General features: G+C 37.6%; 1 pseudogene; it reads left to right on the top strand.

Annotated features, from left to right (window-relative positions):
* The window catches only part of LOC131747650 (transmembrane 9 superfamily member 2-like), a 127,127-nt pseudogene that overhangs the window by 71,850 nt on the left and 35,913 nt on the right, over positions 1–19,364 (top strand).

Below are 19,364 nucleotides of genomic sequence, written 5' to 3'. Positions count from 1 at the left end.
TAAGGAAGAGTAGAAAGGAGTTGAATGACCACTGTGTTTTCTGTGGCTGCAGCATTCTTTTTCTGATGTATCTGCGTTCTTTTCATCTTTTGTACATCTTAACCCCTAGTACAAAGAGATGGTGATGGTGCTGCGGTGTTCCATTTTGATCTTTGTTTTTGAAGCAGGTTTCATAAATGCTCTATCTCAGTTATGCATCTTGCCTTATATATCACGTTGGAGTGGCAATTTATGCACTACATTCTGTTATTCTCGTCGTCCTTGCCTTCAGTGATTATTTCTTCATGTCTCACCTAGTTACTGCAGTGTCATTAGTGACTACAGTCCCCAGGCGCAGTCATGGTCAGAGTGGGAGTCGGGGTGGTGCTGCACAGTGGCCGTAATGGGAGCTCATCCAGTCCCCTAATTATAGAGATGTGGAATCAGCGTGTTCAAGGTCACACAAGAAGTCAGTCATGAAGCCCAGGCTGTATATAACCGAATGCACCCCTTACATCCCATCCAGTGCTCTTCCCATAATACCTCACTGATAAGGTGCTGACTTGCTTATTAAGGTTTTGTCTCCAAATTCTTTAATATGTTTTGTCTTAGTCAGCTTGGGCTGCCATAACAAAATACCATAGACTGAGTGGCTTAAACAACAGACATTTATTTTCTCACAGTTCTGGAGACTGGGAAGCCCAAGATCAGGGCATCAACAGGGTCTGGTCCTGGTGAGCGCTCTCTTCCTGGTTGCTGCTAGCTGCCTTCTTGCTGTGTCCTCACATGGCAAGGGAAAAGAGAGAGAGAGCGCTCTCTCCTTATAAGGGCACTGTCTCTCCTTATAAGGGCACTGATGCCATCATGAAGACTGCATCCTCATAACCTCATCTAAACCTTATCACTCCCTAAAGGCCCCATTTCCAAATACCATCAAATTAGGGATTAGGGTTTCAACATATGAATTTTGGGGGACACAATTCAGTCCATAGCAAGTTCCATTTAAAAAAATTCGTTCCTTGGTATGTTCTGAAGGACAAGTTTTTTTTTAAGGAAAAAGTAGTAGATTATATCTTAACTGTTTTGTGGTACTTTAATTTTCTTTTGTTGTAAAATTCCCATGTCCTTGATGCTAGAGTGTGTCACAATAGTGGAAGTCCTATAATGAAACTTATACATAGCAAATTCAGTTATATTATATACTAATTAGTGACAAAATGAGAACAAATGCTCTGTGACTGAGTATAATGCCATAAAACAATTCAATGCAGTGATAGATGGTATATTCAGTAGACTCATAATCTTTTATCTACATGTGGCTTGTTTTCTCCTAAACTCCAGGGAAAAAGGTAATATCATTGAAAAGTTTGAACATTATAAGTTTACACATCAAATACATGTACTGCAGTTTTTGACTTATTTAAAATAAGGACAATGCACTCCCCTCCCCCTTACCACCTTGAATACAGCCATCTGCTTTTTCTTTAACTCTTTTCAAGGGAACTAGAATGGGTGGTCTTTCCTGAGGTGAATGCTTTAATATATTTATGTAAGAAAGCAATGTCCTTGACAAAATTTCAGATATTTGTTGCTTCAAGTTCAAGACTCAGGTGAATCTGAAATTGAATAACTTTGGCAACAAAGTGCCATTGTGCTAAAGTCATTATACTGGATTGTCATGCAAGGGATATTGCAAGCAAGAACTAGTCAATAAACCATGTACTATTCTCTTCATTATTTAGTTACTCATTCAACATATTTATTGTGTTTTTAAAAATTTTGTCTTGTTTTTGTTTTTTACTATATTTAATGCATTATGCTAGGCACTGTAGAGGAAATAAATGTAAATCTCCCCTGGAACTGCCTTCGTGGCTTCAGATGAATAATGATGGCCCATTTTTCATCAGACAGATGTTCCATCTTATTGTAAAAAGAAGTTACGTCATTGAAATAGAAAATGTAAAAGAATTAGAATATGCTGTGTCACTAAGCTTGATTAGTTAAACTGAACAATTAATGTCTGAAAAGCATTAGCATTTGCAATGCACTATGAGCTGTTTTTATCATGTTTTCTATGGGATCAATTTTGAAGAATGTTTTACACAAAAAAAATTAAAAATTAGAGTAGGAATCCATGATAACATGACTCAGGGTTACATGGGCTATGAAATGATGCAGTGGCAAACCACTTTTATGAAAATAAATTCTTTTTTTTAATTTGAAAAGCAACTGTTAACAGTGGTTGTCTCCTGGGTGGCTGGGGGACAAGAGTGAGAAGGAGAATATTTTATACTTATTTTTCACTGTTTCTCTGTTTCTTTTTACTTTTTACATTGTGTATAATATGCATGCATTACCTATTTTTAAATAATTTCATTATAAACAACAATAACAACAACTCATAACCATATTTTGCAGTGGAGAGGTAGCATTAGAGACTACTAGCATAGGCTTTAGAGTCAGACACACACACACACGTGCACCCTATGCTCTATACACATAGGGGTCCATTTCCCAATTCTGCCCCTTTCTAATTAATGAGGCCTTGAGTAGGTTGTGAATAATGCTGCAATGAACATGGGAGTGCAGCTGTCCCTTTGAGATCCTGTTTTCATTTCCTTTATATATATACCCAGAAGTGGGATGGCTGGATCATATGGTAATTCTATTTAAAAAATTTTGGGGACCCTCCATACTGTTTTCCTTAGTGCCTGTACCAATTTAGATTCCCACCAAGAGTGCATGGGGGTTCCTTTTTCTCCACATCCTCGCCAACACTTCTTATCTCTTGTCTTTTTGATGATAGCCATTCTGACAGGTGTGAGGTGATATCTCACTATGGTTTTGATTTGCATTTCCCTGATGATTAGTGATGTTGAGTGTCTTTTCATGTGTCTATTGGCCATCTGTTTGTCTTCTTTGGAAAAGTGAATATTCAGGTCCTCTGCCCATTTGTCAACCAGATTGTTTTTTTGCTGTTGAGTTGTGTGAGTTCTTTATATACTTTGGATGTTAACTCCTTATCACATATATGATTTGCAAATATTTTCTCACATTCTGTAAGTTGTCTTTCCATTTTATTGATTGTTTCTTTTGCTGTGCAGAAGGTTTTTAGTTAGATGTAGTTCTGCTTCTTAAGTTTTGCTTTTGTTGCTTGTGCTTTTGGTGTCATATCCAAAAAATTGTTGTGAAGACCAATGTCAAGGAGTTTTGACCCTATGTTTTCTTCTAGGAGTTTATGGTTTCAGGTCTTATGTTTAAGTCTTTAATCCATTTTGAGTTAATTTTTGTGAGTGGTATAAGATAGGGATCCAATTTTATTCTTCTGAATGTGGTTATTCAGTTTCTCAACATCACTTATCGATTTCTTGGCTCCCTTGTCAAATACTAGTTGATAGTATATGCAGGGATTTATTTCTGGGCTCTTGATCCTGTTCTGTTTAGTCTGTGTCTATTTTTATATCAGTACCATACTATTTTGATTACCACAACTTTGTAGTATAGTTTGAAATCAGGAAATGTGATGCCTCCAGTTTTAATCTTCTCTCTCAAGACTGCTTTGGCTATTCGGGGTCTTTTGTAGTTCCATACAAATTTTACGGTTGTTCTTTCTATCTCTGAAAAATGCCATTGGAATTTTTCAGCTGCTAATCTACTAATCTAATTTCTGTCTCTATGGACTTGCCTCTTCTGGACATTTCATATAAATGGAATCATAAAAAGTGTGGCCTCTTGTGTCTGTCTTCTTTCACTTAGCATAATGTTTTCAGAGTTCATCCATATTATAGCATGTATCACTACTTCATTCCTTTTATGATTGAACAGTATTCCATTGTATCAATATACCACTTTTTGTTTACCCATTCATAAGTTGATGGTCATTTGGGCTGTTTTCACTTTTTGGATAATATGAATAGTGTTGCTATGAACATTTATATGTGATGTTTTGAGTGAAAATATGCTTCCAATTCTACTGGGTAGATACTGGGTATATACCTGGGAGTAGAATTACTGGGTCATATCGTCACTATGCTTACTATTTTGAGAGGCCGCCAGCCTATTTTCAAAAGTTGTTGTACCATTTTACATTCCCGCCAGCAATGTACGAGGTTTCCAATTTCTCTACACCCTCGTCAACACTTGTTACTGTTTTTGCTTATAGCCATCCTAATTATTATGAAGTGATCTTTCATTGTAGTTTTAGTTTACATTATTTGATGACTAATGATATTGAGCATATTTTCATGTGCTTATTGGTCACTTGCATATCTTCTTTAGAAATATGTCTATTCAAATCCTTTGCCCGTTTTTAAATTGGATTATTTTTCTTTTTATTGTTGAATTGTAAGAGTTCTGTATATATTTTGGTTACTAGTTGCTTATCAGGTATATGATTTGTAAATGTTTTCTTCCATTCTGTGAATTGTCATCTCAGTTTCTTGATAGTGTTCTTTGAAGTGCAAAACTTTAAAATTTTGATGACATTCACTTTATTTACTTTTTCTTTGGTTGCTTGTGCTTTAGGTGTCATATTTAAGAAGCCTAATCCAAGGTCATTAAAATTTATGCTTATGTTTTCTTATAAAAGTCTTCTAGTTTTACATCTTAAATATAGGTGTTTGATCCATTTTGAGTTAATTTTTGTATATGTATGAGGTAAGGATCTAACTTCATTCTTTCGTACATAGATATCCAGTTGTCCTGACATTATTTGTTGAAAAGACTCTTCTGCTCCAATTAATTTGTCTTGACTCCCTTATTGAAAATGAAGTGTCCACAAATCTGTGGGTTTATTTCTGAACTTTCACTCCTATTCCATTAGTCTATATGTCTATCCTTAGACAAGTACCCATAGTCTTTTTTTTCTTTTTCTTTTTTTATAAGTTTGTTGCTCCTTTTTGTGCACTTGTAATCTCTGAGATTGTCTCTAATCTATCTATTTATTTATTTATTTTTGGCTGTGTTAGGTCTTAGTTGCGGCAAACGGGGTCTTTTGTTGTGGCGTGCAGGCTCTTCATTGTGGTGCATGGGCTTCTCTCTAGTTGTGGCATGTGGGCTCCAGAGCATGTGGGCTCTGTAGTTGTGGCATGTGGGCTCTCTAGTTGTGGCACACGGGCTCAGTAGTTGCGGCACATGGGCATAGATCCCACGGCATGTGGGATATTAGTCCCCCAATCAGCGATCGAACCTGCATCCCCTGCATTGGAAGGTGAATTCTTAACCACTGGATCACCAGGGAATCCCACCCGTAGTCTTGATTTTAGTCTGTAGCTTTTAATAAATTTTGAAATTAGGAAGTGGGAGTCCTCCAGCTTTGTTCTTTTTCAAGATTATTTTGGCTGTTCTGGAACTTTGCATTTCCATATGAGTTTTAGGAAGGGCTTTTCAATTTCTTCAAAAAGCTGACTGGGATTTTGATAAGATTACATGGAATCTGTAGATCAATTTGGGGGATATTGCCATCTTAACAATATTAAGTCTTCCAATTCATGAATACAGGATGTCTTTCCATTTATTTGGTCTTATTTAATTCCTTTCAATTACATTATACTTTGGATGATTTCAGATCTGTTAAATTTATTGAGACTTGTGTTATGGCCTAACATATGGTCTGTCCTGGAGAACGTTCCATGTACACTTGAGAAGAATGTGTATTCTGCTGTCAATGGGTGGAGTGTTCTATAGATGTCTGTCACGTCTAGCAGGTTTACAGTGTTGTTAAAGTCTTTCATTTTCTTGTTGATCTTCTGTGTAGTTGTTCTTTCCATTATTGAAAGTGTTTATTCAAGTCTCCAACTATCATTTTTGAATTGTCTGTTTCTTCCTTCAGTTCTGTCAGTCTTTGCTTCATATATTTTTGGGTCTCTGCTGTTAGTTACATATATGTTTATAATTGTTATATATTCTTGATAGATTGATACTTTTATTGTTATAAAAGTCCTTTATCTCTCATAATGCTTTTTGTCTTAAAGTCTATTTTGTCTGTTAGAAGTATAGCCACTCTAGCTCTCTTTTGGTTACTGTTTGCATTATATATCTGTATACAGTTGACCCTAGAACAACATGGGGGATAGGGGCCCTGACTGCCTGCACAGTCAAAAATCTGTGTATAGCTTTAGAGTCAGCCCTCTATCCACGATTCTGCATCCACGGATTCAACCAATAGCAGACTGTGTAGCACTGTGGTATGTATTCATTGGAAAAAAATCCATGTATGAGTGGACCCGTGCAGTTCAAACCCATTTTGTTCAAGTGTAAACTGTATGTAAAATCCTTTTACTTTCAATCTGTTTGTGTCTCTGAATCAAAATTGTGTCTCTTGTAGACATCATATATTTATTTGGATCATTTTTTGGGGGGGTCCCTTTTGCCAACCTGTGCCTTTTAATTGGAATATTTCATCCATGTAATTTAATGAAATTATTGATAAGGTAGGATTTACATCTGATATATTGCTATTTTCTTTCTATAAATTTTAGGTCTTTTTTGTCCCTTCATTACTGCCCTCTATTGTGTTAAATAGATATTTTTAGTGTACTATTTTTATTCCCTTGTCCTTTCTTTTACTATTATTTTGAGTTTGTTCTTAGTGCTTATGTTGTGGATTACAATTAATGTCTCAATTTATAGCAATTTAGTTCAGATTAGTACCAACTTAATTTCAATATTATTAAAAATATTATATGCTCGTATATAGCTCCTTTCCCTCCTCCCTCCTTTGTGCTGTTATTGTCATACAAATTATATCTTAATGCTTTGTATGCTCATTAACACAGATTTATAATTACTGCATTATGTGGCTGTCTTTTAAATTTTTTTTTTTTTGGCGGTACGCGGGCCTCTCACTGTTGTGGCCTCTCCCCTTGGGGAGCACAGGCTCCGGACACGCAGGCCCAGCGGCCATGGCTCACGGGCCCAGCCGCTCCGTGGCATGTGGGATCCCCCCGGACTGAGGCACGAACCCGTGTCCCCTGCATCGTCAGGCGGACTCTCAACCACTGCGCCACCAGGGAAGCCCTGTCTTTTAAATTTGATAGCCAAAAAAGGAGTTTTCAAAAATATTTACTAATATTATTTACTAATATTATTACCTTTCTAATCTTAGGCTTCTTCATCTGCAGTATGGAAATAATAGTATTATCTACTTCATATGGTTGTTATGAAGATTAAATGGGATAATGTATTAAAGCATTTGGAACAGTGCCTAGCGCATAATAAGTGCTTAATAAATGGTAGCTGTGGTTATTAGCTACTGTTTTCTTCTATTATCATGCCTTTGCTCAAGCTATTCCATCTATTTGTAATCCCTTCATTCCAATTTTCCAATGACAAATTTCCATTCATTCTTTAATTTCTAGCTCAAATACTACCACTTTCATGTTTTGAAATTGTACAATGTCTATTACCATTATTACAACACTTACCACAGTATTCCTTAGATTGGAGTTATTTGTGATATGTCTTATCTCTCATTTTACATTCCAAGACTCATGAGGGTGAGTACTATGTCTTATTCATTTCTGTATCTTTCACAATGTGTCGCCCAGTGCCTTATATGAAGTATGAGTGCCTTATAGAGAGTAAGTGCTCAGTAAATGACTGAATCATGAATAATTTAAGATGAAAGACAGATTCAGTTTCCTAGTTCTGTTATTAGAACTGAATGCAGTTTAAAAGAAATAAACCAGGCATGATACAAAGAACATGTTTCCCTCAAGAGGTTTAGGGGCTCTCTTAGGCACATGAGAGAGAGAATCATAAGGTACTGGGATTCTTATTTCTTAGAATGTGGTAGGTTACCAGAGAATTTCAGTGCCTCGTGGTATATACATGGACAATGTAAAAATGGATTTGATATTGAGCTGCATGAGTTGCTTATAAATTTTGCATATTAATGCTTTGTCAGTTGCTTCATTTGCAAGTATTTTCTCCCATTCTGAGGGTTGTCTTTTGGTCTTGTTTATGGTATCCTTTGCTGTGCAAAAGCTTTTAAGTTTCATTAGGTCCCATTTGTTTATTTGTGTTTTTATTTCCATTTCTCTAGGAGATGGGTCAAAAAGGATCTTGCTGTGATTTATGTCGTATAGTGTTCTGCCTAATTTTCCTCTAAGAGTTTGATGGTGTCTGGCCTTACATTTAGGTCTTTAATCCACTTGGAGTTTATTTTTGTGTATGGTGTTAGGAAGTGTTCTCATTTCATTCTTTTACATATAGCTGTCCAGTTTTCTCAGCACCACTTATTGAAGAGTCTGTCTTTTCTCCACTGTACATTCTTGCCTCTTTTATCATAGATAAGGTGACTGTATGTGCGTGGGTTTATCTCTGGGCTTTCTATCCTGTTCCATTGATCTATAGTTCTGTTTTTGTGCCAGTACCATACTGTCTTGATGACTGTAGCTTTGTAGTATAATCTGAAGTCAGGGAGCCTGATTTCTCCAGCTCTGTTTTTCTTTCTCAAGATTGCTTTGGCTATTCGGGGTCTTTTGTGTTTCCATACAAATTGTGAAATATTTTGTTCTAGTTCTGTGAAAAATGCCAGTGGTAGTTTGATAGGGATTGCACTGAATCTGTAGATTGCTTTGGGTAGTAGAGTCATTTTCACAATGTTGATTCTTCCAATTCAAGGACATGGTATATCTCTCCATCTGTTTGTATCATCTTTAATTTCTTTCATCAGTGTCTTATACTTTTCTGCATACAGGTCTTTTGTCTCCTTAGGTAGGTTTATTCCTAGATATTTTATTCTTTTTGTTGCAGTGGTAAATGGGAGTGTTTTCTTAATTTCACTTTCAGATTTTTCATCATTAGTGTATAGGAACGCCAGAGATTTCTATTCATTAATTTTGTATCCTGCTACTTTACCAAATTCACTGATTAGCTCTAGTAGTTTTCTGGTAGCATCTTTAGGATTTTCTATGTATAGTATCATGTCATCTGCAAACAGTGACAGCTTTACTTATTCTTTTCCAGTTTGGATTCCTTTTATTTCTTTTTCTTCTGATTGCTGTGGCTAAAACTTCCAAAACTATGTTGAATAATAGTGGTGAGAGTGGGCAACCTTGTCTTGTTCCTGAGCCCAATCCAAAAATGGGCAGAAGACCTATATACACATTTCTCCAAAGAAGATATACAGATTGCCAACAAACACATGGAAGAATGCTCAACATCATTAATCATCAGAGAAATGCAAATCAAAACTACAGTGAGGTATCACCTCACACCAGTCAGAATGGCCATCATCAAAAATTCTACAAACAGTATATGCTGGAGAGGGTGTGGAGAAAAGGGTACCCTCTTGCACTGCTGGTGGGAATGTAAACTGATACAGCCACTATGGAGAACAGTATGGAGGTTCCTTAAAAAACTAAAAATAGAACTACCATATGACCCAGCAATCCCACTACTGGGCATATACCCTGAAAAAACCATAATTCAAAAAGAGTCATGTACCAAAATGTTCATTGCAGCTCTACTTACAATAGCCAGGACATGGAAGCAACCTAAGTGTCCATCCATAGATGAATGGATAAAAAAGATATGGCACATATATACAATGGAATATTACTCAGCCATAAAAAGGAACGAAACTGAGTTATTTGTAGTGAGGTGGATGGACCTAGAGACTGTCATACAGAGTGAAGTAAGTCAGAATGAGAAAAAGAAATACCGTATGCTAACACATATATGTGGAATCTAAAAAAAAGAAAAAAAAGTCAGAAGAACCTAGGGGCAAGCCAGGAATAAAGATGCAGACCTACTAGAGAATGGACTTGAGGACATGGGGAGGGGGAAGAGTAAGCTAGGACAAAGTGAGAGAGTGGCATGGACATATATACACTACCAAATGTCAAATAGCTAGCTAGTGGGAAGCAGCCGCATAGCACAGGGAGATCAGCTCAGTGCTTTGTGACCACCTAGAGGGGTGGGATAGGGAGGGTGGGAGGGAGGGAGACGCAAGAAGGAAGAGATATGGGGACATATGTATATGTATAACTAATTCACTTTGTTATAAAGCAGAAACTAACACACCATTGTAAAGCAATTATACTCCAATAAAGGTGTTAAAAAATGGATTTGAATTTAAATGGAGAAGCAGTTAAACTAATGAACATACACTTCCTAAGAGAAATTGAAGAAAATAAAATTATTTATTTATTTATTTATTTCGGTACACAGGCCTCTGACTGTTGTGGCCTCTATCGCTGCGGAGCACAGGCTCCAGATGCGCAGGCTCAGTGGCCATGGCTCCCGGGCCCAGCCGCTCTGTGACATGTGGGATCTTCCCAGACCGAGGCACAAACCCACGTCCCCTGCATTGGCAGGCAGACTCTCAACCACTGCGCCACCAGGGAAGCCCTATTTATTTTTTAAAATAAATTTATTTATTTATTTTTGGCTGCCTTTGGTCTTTGTTACTGCACGTGGGTTTTCTCTCTAGTTGTAGTGAGTGGGGACTATTGTTCGTTGTGGTGCACGGGCTTCTCATTGTGGTGGCTTCTCTTGTTGCAGAGCACGGGCTCTAGGTGTGCATGCTTCAGTAGTTTTGGCATGCAGACTCAGTAGTTGTAGCTTGTGTGCTCTAGAGCACAGGCTTAGTAGTTGTGGCGCATGGGCTTAGATGCTCCGCGACATGTGGGATCTTCCTGGAGCAGGGTTCGAACTCATGTCCTCTGCACTGGCCGGCGGATTCTTAACCACCGCACCACTAGGGAAGTCCCTAAAATTATTAAATGATGTCCTTTTACTGCATGTAACCCCTAAAGCGGTAGGTAGAAAAGGGAAAGAGTCAGCAGAGGTTGATTGGCATGTACTCAAATTTTAAAATTAGAAGAAGAAAGTTTGAATTCCAGCACTCAGTATTAGGTGAGTGACTTTGGATAAGTCCTATAACCTTTCTGATTATCCATTTGCTTACTTAATGCTTGTGTCACAGAGTCATTTAGAGAAGTAAATGGACTAATGGATTGTGAAATTGTTTTGTGAGCTACAGAGCATTTTTGGTCACTCTTTTCTTTTGTGTTCTACTGTTCTATGTCTGTCATCTGCTATAGCATTTCCTATGTTGTAATTTATTTGTTTATCTCTGTCTCCCACTAGACTGAGCTTTTTCAGAGCAAGGATTTTTGTTTTATTTATCTTGGAACACCAGGGCCTAACACATAGGTACTCAATAAATGTTTAATGAATGTGTGAATAAATGTTTCGAGTAGGAGGTGGACCCAGGTTACCTTTTAGGTTTCCTTTTAGTTTTACTGTTTAAGATTCCATGAAAAGGTCTAGAAATAATGAGATTGACAAAGGAATTCATACTTAGAATATAAAAACTGAAATTGAAGGGCAGTTACAGAATCGTTAAACACATATCAACATTCTAGAGTGTACTTTCAAAAGGGAAATTGTTGAGACGGGTTAATTGAGTTTATGTATAAGAAGGGAGGTTATGATTTGTCAAGTGAGAAGTAATTTTTCTGGCTATAGAAAGATAACAGCTGAAATGAATCTCTCCAAAGCTAGGAAATGTGGCAGAGGAATATCGTGGCTAAACAAATTCATTAGAGCAGAAAGGTATTAAAAAACATTTTAAGAAGTATGGTTAAGTCATGGGAAACTAGACTCCCTTATTGAGATGCCAGAAACTGATGAGACATAAGGTGGAGCTTTTGTTGTTGTATATGTTGTTGTTTGAAAGGACTGGAAACTACATCTCCAACAGGAGCAAAATATGAATAGTTATGTCTACTGAAAAAAGTGTTGATAGAAGAGACCATGAACACAAGGGGGAAATGTGGAGTAGAAGTAGTAAAATGAAAAAACAAATGACTGAAGTTGGTTTAGAAAGGACCAAATCACTTATAATGAGAGAGGGGGAAGCATCCAAAGCAGTGATCCTAAGTAAGAAATTGAAAATAGATCGTAAATATGAAGGCAGCCTTAAAATCCTAAAACTAGAATGGACCTTGAGAGAATTTACAACTGAAGAACAAAACCAGAGATTCTCTAAACAGTAGACCTCAAAGCCTAACCTGGTTCAGCATGAAATGGCTGCCACCACATTCCCTGGCTCTGATCTTTGACAAAATGTTTGCGGGAGGAGAAGATAGACGTGATTGGTCAAGTTGGTTCCTACCATAGAGACTTTATTATAGCACAGTGCAATGGAGAAAGCTTGCTCTTAAAAAAGTCACACACATCTGATTAACAATCCCAGCTCTGCCTCTTATCAGCTGTTCAATCTTCAACAGATTATTTAATATCCCTAAAAGACATTCAGAAAGAACTCTATCCACATAACTTCTGTTTTTCATATACCTGGGTTGATCATTAATTTTCCTTTTTTTTTTTCCTGTTCTTCATTTCTTTCTTTCTTTTTTTTTTTCTTTCTTTGCGGTACGCGGGCCTCTCACTGTTGTGGCCTCTCCCGTTGCGGAGCACAGGCTCCGGCTGTGCAGGCCCAGCGGCCACGGCTCACGGGCCCAGCCGCTCCGCGGCACGTGGGATCTTCCCGGACCAAGGCACGAACCCGTGTCCCCTGCATCGGCAGGCGGACTCTCAACCACTGCGCCACGAGGGAAGCACTCTTTGTTTTTTTTAAACACTGCTTTCTAAGACATTTCGTCAGCTTTATCTTCCAACCCTTTTATTAAGGTTTAAATTCTTCTTGTCATTTTTTAAAAATTGAAGTATAGTTGATTTACAATGTTGTGTTAATTTCAGGTGTACAGCACAGTGATTCAGTTATACATATACATATATATATATATATTCTTTTTCAGATTCTTTTCCATATAGATTATTACAAAATATTGAGTAGAGTTTCCTGTGTTATACAGTAGGTCCTTGTTGGTTATCTGTCTTATAGATAGTAGTGTGTATATGTTAATCCCAAACTCCTAATTTATCCCTCCCCGCCTTTCCCCTTTGGTAACCATAAGTTTGTTTTCTATGTCTGTGAATCTCTTTCTGTTTCGTAAATAAGTTCATTTGTATTTTTTTTAGATTCCATATATAAGCACCTATTGTCATACTTTTAATTCCTAAGACCTCTTCTATTTTCTCAAAAGTCCTTTAAAATTTCCTCTTCTTGTCTCAGGGCGGCAAAGTCTTCTTTAATTTCTCTGAAGATCATATATTTTCTTGGTAAAGTTTTCTTCTGAGCTTCAGGGATCTTCTCTAAGGGACTAGCCCTCCCGTCTAATGTGGAGGTCTTCAAGGGGGAGTTGTTTGGCTCTGCAGGTCTATCAGCGTCTCAGGCTGACTTTCAACCAGTCCTCCTGGTGTTAACCAGTCGTTCACCCCTACTTGTAGAGGTACCTGGCACTACAAATTCCTGAACCTTTTTGGAGCTCTGTGGTATAAAATTTTTTAAAAAAATATTTATTTATTTTTGGCTGTGTCGGGTCATCGTTGTGGCACACGGGATTTTTCATTGAGGCACACGGGCTTAGTTGCCCTGCAGCGTGTGGGATCTTAGTTCCCTGACCAGGGATCGAACCCACGTCCTCAGCATTGGGTGGTAGATTCTTAACCACTGGGCCATGAGGGAAGTCCCTTGTGGTATAAATTGAGTTGCCTCTCAGCTTTCCCTACTGATGACTTCGGATACAGGTTCCCACTTTCTACTAACTTGGTTACTATTTGTCTGTCTATCTGGTTTCCAAAATTTGCTGTTAGTGTCTTCTCCCCTGTATCCCCCATCCTTTTGTATTTGTGCCTTTTAAAAATTCCTTTGCTATAATTTTATCAGGGTTTTGAGGAGGGAGCGGAGCTAAATGTGTGAGTTCAATCTGCCATCTTTAACCCAAAGTCTTTTAATTCTTCACGTCTTTAGTATCCTTCAGGTCTTTTATATCCATCCTTTACATTTTAACCATCACCACGTTGTACAGATTCTTAACACTTTAGTCTCCTTGCCTCTAGTATCTCCTCCCTTAGGTTTGTCCTTCGAAATGCTGTAGGTTCCCCTTCCTGGAAAACTGCTCTGTGTACCTCACAGCTTTGAGTGTAAAAACCCTTCAGTTGCTTCCTGATGCTGACAGGATAAAGCCTACATTCCTTAACCTAACTTTCAAAGCCTTCCACAATCTAGCCTCTGTCCACCTTTTCAACCTCATCTTTTAGTCTTTCAGAAACACTCACATCCATACCCACCCACAGCCATACTCAGCTTGTAGCTGTGATCAAACTTGTCTGGCACACATACAAGCACAGTAGCTGGGCTTGCCTGGGGGTTTATCCTGTAGACTTAGGGGTTGACCTGCTGATTTTTTTTTTTTCCTGTACGCGGGCCTCTCACTGTTGTGGCCTCTCCCGTTGCGGAGCACAGGCTCAGGACACACAGGCCCAGAGGCCATGGCTCACAGGCCCAGCCGCTCCACGGCCTGTGGGATCCTCCCGGACCGGGGCATGAACCCGTGTCCCCTGCATCCGCAGGCGGACTCCCAACCACTGCGCCACCAGGGAAGCCCGACCTGCTGATTTTGAATGACTAATTTAAAACTCTGTTTTATTTTTTTTTGGAAAATTTAAATTATTTTATTATAAAAAGTTATACAAAATAAACCATAAACACAACAGTGAAAAGTAAAATTTAAACAGTTAAGCCAGTCCATAAAACATTTCAAATGAAAAAGTAATAACAAAAACCTTATCAGCTCATTTGAAATTATTCATCTTTAGATATATGATGCTTTATTTCCTAGACTTAAAATAGTGATCTCATTACACTTAGTTAGGCTGTGAAATAATACATAGTATTTAAAAAAGACAAACAGATTCTTAAACTCAAGCATTAACACATACTTGCCAAGTGATCACCAAAATCATTGTGTATTTGTTAACAAAATTGTAAATCCAGAATACAAAATCTACTTGAAACAATCTAACCAAATACCAGATTACTTAAATGAGAGTCGGTTTCTGAGATGGTATCAAGAGAAAATTAAAATCTTATTTACATACAAGCTTGTGGACACAAATGGGTTTTTGTCAGTATACTTTTTATTTATCTTTTATTAAGTATAGTTGAATTACAATGTTGTGTTAATTACTGCAGTACAGCAAAATGACTCAGCTATACATACATACACTCTTTTTGATATTCTTTTCCATGATGGTTTATCCCAGGATACTGAATATAGTTCCCTGTGCTATACAGTAGGACCTTGTTGTTTATCCATCCTATAGATACCAGTTTGCATCTACTAATCCCCCAAATCCCACTCCTACTCTCTCCCACACCCCTCCCCCTTGGCAAGTATATTTTTTAAAAGCAAATCAAACTGGCCACCATTCCTGAAAATGCCTCCTGCACTATGCTGGAATTTAAAAGGACTTTTAATAACTTCAAGCCCTATCTGCACTACATGTGAGGCAGCCTATAAGATTTCTTTACCTCCTGTACTGAAGGCCAAGAAAAAGAAACTGAAAATATCTGCATGACAGTAAAAAAATTTTCCCCATTACTTAGAGCTATAAATAGAAATTATATGGCAGAATCTTTGTTAGGAAGGCTATGAAAAAAATAAAGATGTGTGTAAGATAATTTTAATGAACTTTCTTACAGGAAATATTTGTAAAACTGTTTTAAATGAATACTTGTCTGACTTGAGGCTTCTAATAGTCCATTTCAGTCTAGGATTCTAAAATCTTTTTAAAAATTTAATTAATTAATTAAATTTATTTTTTGGCTGTGTTGAGTCTTCATTGCTGCGCACAGGCTTTCTCTAGTTACGACGAGTGGGGACTACTCTTCGTTGTGGTGCGCAGGCTTCTCTCACTGCTGTGGCTTTTCTTGTTGCAGGGCACAGGCTCTAGGCATGCGGGCTTCAGTAGTTGTGGCATGCAGGCTCTAGAGCACAAGCTCAGTAGTTGTGGCGCACGGGCTTAGTTGCTCCGCGGCATGTGGGATCCTCCCGGACTGGGGCTTCAATCTGTGTCCCCTGCATTGGCAGGAGGATTCTTAACCACTGCGCCACCAGGGAAGTCCCTTAAAATATGTTTTTAATATATGTATTTTAAAAATTGTGTTCACTATATTGCATATTGAGTTTTTTGGTGGTATATTATTCCACACCGTATTTATTTTCTGCTAGACTCTTGAGCTGCAAAGATGAGTGGAATGTAGAAATTATGTCCTGTAATAAACTGCTATCTTATTTTATGGTATTGAGTTTAAGCTCCAGCTCAATGACTGGGTTTATACAGTGTGATTTAATATTCTTCTAGGGTTTAACCTAGTAATTTGTGATATCCTTGCCACCAAAAGAGTGTTCTGACATTCACATCAAGTATGTTTATAACATTTTCCTGAAATCGTAACGTTTTCTGATGACTTTTCTCCTCTCGTGTCCTCTTTGCAGACCTCTTCATCATGAATCTAATTCTTTGGGTGGAAGGGGCATCAGCTGCTGTCTCCTTTGGTACCCCGATAGGTATCCTCACAATGTGGTTTGGAATTTCAGTACCACTAACATTTTTTTAACACGTTTATTTTGTTTTAAAAGTTTTGTTTATTTATTTATTTATTTTAGGCTGTGTTGGGTCTTCGTTTCTGTGCGAGGGCTTTCTCTAGTTGCGGCGAGCGGGGGGCACTCTTCATCGTGGTGCGCAGGCCTCTCACTGTCGCGGCCTCTCCTGTTGTGGCTCGCAGGCTCCAGACGCGCAGGCTCAGTAGTTGTGGCTCACGGGCCCAGTTGCTCTGCGGCATGTGGGACCTTCCCAGACCAGGGCTCGAACCCGTGTCCTCTGCATTGGTAGGCAGATTCTCAACCACTGTGCCACCAGGGAAGCCCCCGCTAACATTTTTGGGTGCATACATTGGAAGCAAGAAAAAGGTAAACTTTAAAAATACTTCTTTTGACCATTGAGTGATGTCTGAAATAATACCTCATTGTGTATAGACTATACATGGAATGAAAGATGTACCATTGGAGAAAATGACAAAGAATAATCATTTAGGGATAAAAGACTTCTACAAATTGTAAATGAAAGACGGTAACACTTTAAAAGGCATTTTTAATGTATTTTTCGTTTTGTGGGTTGTTTATATCTCCCTCTCTCTCTGATGGGCAAAATTAAAAGGATATATTGTTGGAAGGCTGACTTTAAGAAAGTCAGAAAAATAATAAGATTATGTAGTTGGGGGAAGAAAGCCAAGATACAATCCAAGAAATGAGGCTGTTCAGTTTACAGATTTTTTTCTTTTCCATGATGGTTTATCCCAGGGTATTGAATATAGTTCCATGTGCTGTACAGTAGGACCTTGCTGTTTAACCATTCTATGTAGAAATCCGGTTTACAGATCTGAAGTTAACCTATTCCACGTATAGGGAAAAGGAGCAGTATACCAAAAAGACTAAATGTGGCCACACTGCAAAAGGGTTGTATTATAAAGATATAGCATGAGTTTGCAGGGGAGAAATCAGACAAGACACAACAGGAGGTGGAGTTCCACAGAGAGCAGAAAAAGAAAATTTTCTGAAAGCTATTGACAAATTTTCAGAGGCAAATTATTAGACAAATTTTAAGAGAGAACTTTTGGACATCATATATTATTTCATATTGCAATAGTCACTGGTAAGTTTTGTCCAATCTCTCCCTTGAAATTTGTAAGAAAAGATAAACATCCTTATTGTTTAGCTGTGTCCTATCTAGTATGCTGGCCACTAGACACCTGTGGCTTTTGAGTACTTGGAATGTGGCTAGTCTGAATTATGTGCTGTAAGTGTAAAATACACACTGGTTTTCAACCAGTTAGAACGACAACAAGAGGAATGCAAAATATCTGATTAATAATTTTTATATTGATCACAAATTTAAATGATAGTATTTGGACATGTTAGATCAGATAAAATATATTAATAAATTAATTTTACTTGGTTTTTTTGACTTTTTAAAATGCAGCTACTAGAAAATTTGATGCTGCATTTGTGGCTTGCATCATAGCATTTCTGTTGCACAGCATTGGTCTAGCCTCTGCCCACATAACTGCTCTTGGAAATATTCAGATTCAAAATTGTGTATTTTGATGGTATCTGTATAAATTTACTTCAGTTTTCATTTCATTTATTTTCGAGCAGTTTAGGTATCCAGTTCGCACAAACCAGATTCCCTGTCAGATTCCTCAACAGACTTTCATTAGAAAACCACTTTTTGGCCTCATCATCAGTGGCATTTTACCTTTTTGCTGTATTTTTATTCAACTCTTTTGCATTCTAAACAGTATTTGGTGAGTATTGTATCTTCATAATCTCAAAAATATGAAATGTTAATAAATTAATTTTTTATATGTCAAAGAGGTTAAATTCTGGTATGGTAAAACTTTATTTGCTACCGTGTTTTATCCAGGAAATAGCAATCTGACCTGAGGGAATTTCCTAGGAAACTAAGACTTAATTCACAAAATTTTAAAGCTACTTTTGGATGGAAATATCTATAAAGATTTCCTTTTTGGAAATTAATAACCTCCTTTTAAGCCTTTCCAGGTGACTTAGAAAAGTTGGTATCAAACTGTACTTCTCTGAGACTTTGCAAAGGGTGGGGTGGGGGTGTCCCTTGGAGGCAGGTGCGTAAAGATGGGAAGGGGCAGCTCTGATATGTATCTGTTTTCCATACTGGCCTTCCATGCAAGATTTCATTTAGGGTTTCTCTGCTAAAAATAATTTGAAGACCACTGATTTTGGGTCTTCATCTGTACTGAGCTATATATAAGTAATGGTTTTCTGTCTTCCTTTCTGTCAACTGTTAGTTCTGATGTCAGATGCCTTTTCCTTATAACTTTCTTCTTTGTATCTGCTACTTTTAATCTGTTGTAATTTAAGAAGTCTAATAGCCAAGATAGTTAGAAATGCATGTGAAGTCAGAACAGGTACTCTGATTAAAGTGCCACAGCTTTAGTGCCCCTGCTTTGTGACAGCTTTTTCAGTTGCTCCAAGTCCCTTTTTTTCTTACTTCCTGATTCTTGACAGCATTTTGGTTTCGGGAGCTGGCCAAGTGGGGTGTTACTGTGGAAGGAGTTTTGGAGAGGGGCCAAAGGCACCATAAAATGAAATAAGATAAGGTAAAATAAAATAAATAAAATGCAGTTGCCAACTGTGTGTGTTTATAACACTTTTGTCCCGAAGGAATCTTCTGGACAAAACTTTGAAGTCCTTGGAAATGAGGCTTAATCACGTACATTAATTGTTCACCTTTTAAACAGCATTGTGTCAAAGTTGTTTAAAAGATAAGCAATAAAATCTGTTACCTTGTCAGCAACTAAATATTTAACATGCTGCGAAATAGATTACAGTAACCAAATTTTCCAGATTTTTTTTTAACATCTTTATTTGAGTATAACTGTTTTACAATAGTGTGTTAGTTTCTCCTTTACAACAAAGTGAATCAGT

This window comes from Kogia breviceps, chromosome X, assembly GCF_026419965.1.
Source record: "Kogia breviceps isolate mKogBre1 chromosome X, mKogBre1 haplotype 1, whole genome shotgun sequence".
Taxonomy (NCBI): domain Eukaryota; kingdom Metazoa; phylum Chordata; class Mammalia; order Artiodactyla; family Physeteridae; genus Kogia; species Kogia breviceps.
Note: the sequence above shows the minus strand (reverse complement) of the source record. Positions and strands in the feature narration are given on the sequence as shown.